The sequence below is a fragment of the Eriocheir sinensis genome, unplaced genomic scaffold, assembly GCF_024679095.1.
Source record: "Eriocheir sinensis breed Jianghai 21 unplaced genomic scaffold, ASM2467909v1 Scaffold226, whole genome shotgun sequence".
Taxonomy (NCBI): Eukaryota; Metazoa; Arthropoda; class Malacostraca; order Decapoda; family Varunidae; genus Eriocheir; species Eriocheir sinensis.
The window spans coordinates 506,075-510,287 of record NW_026111528.1 but is presented as its reverse complement, the minus strand read 5'-3'; the positions used below and the strand labels follow the sequence as shown (position 1 = coordinate 510,287).

The 4,213-nt window shown below is 41.4% G+C and overlaps 1 long non-coding RNA gene across 1 annotated transcript; it reads left to right on the top strand.

Moving 5' to 3' along the window:
• Window positions 1-764: 764 nt before the first annotated feature.
• Window positions 765-1,781, top strand: LOC126990927 (uncharacterized). The gene is made up of 3 exons (XR_007744923.1): window positions 765-888; window positions 1,049-1,466; window positions 1,668-1,781. It is a non-coding gene; the product is annotated as an uncharacterized LOC126990927 (long non-coding RNA).
• The last annotated feature ends 2,432 nt before the right edge of the window (window positions 1,782-4,213 follow it).

The window sequence follows — 4,213 nt, the reverse complement described above, 5'->3', positions numbered from 1 at the left end:
GATGTTATAATATATATATATATATATATATATATATATATATATATATATATATATATATATATATATATATATATATATATATATATATATATATATATATAATGAAGAAACTAATGCAGTAGTTCGCAGAGAGAGAGAGAGAGAGAGAGAGAGATATACTTACCATGAAGAAGAAAAATAAACATGATGAGTGCATATATAAAGCCCTTTCACATTATATTATATCTACCTTGAGAAAAAATTACTACACGATCAGACAGAGACGCAGAGTCAGACAGACACATAGATATACCTATTCTTAGCATGATAAAGAAATAAAACATGATAAATTCTTATATATAGCCCTTTCACGTTAAATATTTACCTTGAGAAAAAATAACTACACTATACAGCATGACACAACGCACACGACGGATACGTGCATTCACACACAAATAACGGCGAGCGCACACACACACACAGGTGATATGTCTAAGAACGCCGAAAATCACAGCGCGCAGCAAGTTTGTTGGAGTCACCCCTTAACCTCTAAGAACGGCGAGAATCACAGCGCGCAGCAAGTTTGTTGGAGTCACCCCTTACCTAAAGCCGTCTGCCTACCGTTCTCGCAGGAGTGCGAGTGGAGTATACAGAGTGAATATATGCCTCCCGGAGCCTTCTAGCCCTGGATAACTAACGTGGTACCACATCTGGCACCAGTAGCTGCGCAAAATCATGTTTTTTTGCATCTGCGCATATCGCGTTACAGTGACAGTTGATTTGGACCTGCAGGCGTTCAGTGTGTGCGAGGAGGCAGGGGAGGGCGGTCACGTCTCGCTCTCCACGCATGCACCAGGCTCTCCACGGGTTAGCCGGTACCATTTCTGGCACCACGTTATTGTCTAGGTGAGTTATAAACATAACCACGTGTTTTTTAAATTCCATTTAAATCACATTTAATACTAATGACATTATATTAAATTTGTGTGAAATTTATTCAGTGGTCTGTGTGTGTGTGTGTGTGTGTGTGTGTTGACGCCACATCATATATATGTATTTTTTTCAGATATCATGGCCAGGAAGTCCCTCGCTGATGAGGAGATTGAAAGCTTTATATTTCAATCCGACGATGAGGCAAGTGATAATGAGACCCCAAATGAACAGGAAGATGAGGTAGACAGCGTGGATGACAACTTGATCGACGTCCACGACTCTGTAACATCACCACCATCAGCGTCCCTCTCTCCACCACCACCCACTACCTCTCACTTGCCTGCCTTTCCTGCCACATCTACCACTAGGCATGTGAACAGTATAGATGACCCAGGCAACCTCCTCCCATCTTCTACCCCAATTACTACATCAGGCCAAGAAAACTTGAGTCCTACAGAACTCAAATGTCGGAAGAGAAAACGGGGCCCACTGCTCCCTGCCGCAGGAGAGGCAATACATGAATTAGATGTCGATAGAATCACAGATTAGAGGTGAGCTTCATTACAAGGCTTATATTTATAAACTTGGGGGCATTTGAAATTTTCATTTCCATTTTCATTCTCTTGTTATGTTTCCAGATCTTGTGGGCAATGACACAAATTTTCTTGTTTATGTATGTGTATTTAGGGACGACGTGACTTTTTCACGTTTTTACAGGGCAAAAAAATTACATTAAATTATTCCTTTCGCAGCATGTGCCGTAACAAAGACAGAGGGGTAGGGGCCTGCATGTGAAGAGGGACACTCTTCCTCTTCGCTATCGACAGAAATGCAGGTCTCCAGCACTCCTTATTCTTATTCTCAGGAATAATTTATTGTTTTCTATTTTTTTTTCTAATAGTAATAAAATTTACCATTTTTTTCATGTATAAATAAAAGGATATTTTTTTATTAATATTTTTTATATACCCTCCTATAGTTAAAGTATAATCTGACAGAAAAACTGAACTGAAAATAATAACAGAATTAATATATTGGTGATTTTTAACTGTGGTGCCAGAAATGGCACCACGTCAGTGTTTATGACAAAAAAAATAACGTTAGTTATCCAGGGCTAGAGGCCTATGGTCTTCCTGGGGAAGCTTCCAGCACAACAGTATACAGACTGAAGAGAGTTGGAGACAGGATGTAGCCCTGCCTAACACCTCTTTCACTCCTCACCCACTCTGTCTCTAATGTTCCTAACCATATCCACATACATACTCCTTATGATTCGCACAATCTTATCACTCAAACCTACTTTCTCCAGTACCTTGCACATCACCTCCCTGTTTATCATACGCTTTCTCAATATCAAGAAACCCAAGATACAACGGACTTCCATTCCTCTTTTTCCTCTCTATCATCTCATTTACCACACACACATTGTCCTCTGCCCTCCTGTCTGTGCAAAAACCATTCTGCTCCTCACCTAGCACTCTCTCTCTTTCAATCCACTTACAGAGCCTTTCATTCTACACAGCACAGAAGATCTTTCCCACCGTATTCGCCAGGGCTATCGGTCTATAATTCTTCAGCTCTTTCTTACTCCTATGTCCTCCCTTGTGTATCAGAGTCACTCTGCATTCGTTCCATTCCCGAGCCACTCTCTCATTCTCCCATACACAGTTGAACAGCACAGTTATCCTGTCTATCACCACCTCACCTCCATTCTTATACAATTCATACGGGATCTCATCCAGTCCTGCTGCCTTGAAATTCTTCTGCTTCTTCAAACATACCTCGACTTCCTCTCTGCTAATTCTCTCATTCAGCTCATCCGCATCCTTCCTCTCAAGCGTTACACATCCCTCTCTCACACTCAAAAACTTCACCCAACCCTCCAATCTCTTCCCAGAAACCTTTTATACACTCTTTCTTTCTATCTGTGTCCCTGATATCCTCACCATTTACTTTCAAGCATTCCACGGTTTCACTATCAGTCACACTCTCACCCCTCAAGAATTTATACAATCCACGCTCACCTTCTAGGCCTTTTTCTTTCAGAGCCTCAATCACACTCCTCTCACGCCTGACCTTGGCCTCCCTAATCTTCCGTTTAGTGACCCTCTGTTGCCTTACATAATCTGACCATGTATTCTGATACTCATTCTCTGCCTCAATGTTTTCATGTCTTGGGGTCTTGGTCTTGGTCCTGGGTGTCGGTATTACACCAAGGCCATCTAACGAGCCGACGCCTGCTGCTCACAGAGTTTCGTTCAGCTTTCCTGTCTTTCTTTTATATGTAATCTTTGTTTGAACATCGCACGTACGGAGCAGCACTTGCGACCACAATGGAGGAATTAGGACCAAATGGTGAGATACGAATGGTTGATCATACGGCGCCAGGAAACCATGTACCGAATGACAAAGGAAAATGGCGATTCTCCTGCTTGCAACGTGATGAAAGTACGTCCTCACACCAAATAAATGCTGCCAAGTCATACTCATTGAACGATCTGTCTCGTAACATGGACGTTATCACGCATCACCGAATAAAAAATAAAAAACTTCTGTAGTGTTTTTGTGAAGTACAAAGGCTAATGTATACTCACCCCCCCAAAAAAAATTCCTACATGTCGTCACACCTGGGTCAAAATGGCCACTTCCAAAACTTTATTTGACAACAAAAATAACGTTACTGGAAACACGGTGCCGAATGGCACACGGGGCACTCATACTAGAGAAGTGAGAGGGAGCAGAGGACTGTGATACCCTCTCCTCAACAGGGCACCCGACGCACTAATACATGCCCGTGAATGAGTTGAAAAATTCGGCCAAGGCTAACCACAGTGAGCGCGAGTTTCAAAAACACCTTAATTTTTGTGCCAAACGGCAAACGGTTTCCATTCTAGGGTTAAGCAGTATAGGATATACGTTGTCAGGTCCGGGGCTTGTATTTGTTTTAAGGGACTGGAGAGCTTTAAGGACTTCATCGGTAGTTTATTACAAAGTTAGGCAATGCATGCTCAAGAGGAGGAAGAATCTTCCTCCAAGAGAGCGACCCGCTGAGGGCCACTCCATGTATTATTCCTCCAAGGATAAAACTAAGCGTAAGGAAAAGAAAATACAAGAAATAAAAGACCATAAATAAAATGCATAAAAAGACAACAACTTAGGGCATAAAAAGTCTCCAGTTAGAAAGAAAAGAAGAAAAAATAGGGAAAATAGGCAAATCGGAAAATAGGAAAACCTGAATATAGTGTGAAGAACAGAAAAAAGAAGCAGATCAGATCAAAAGAAGAAGAAAATACGGAAA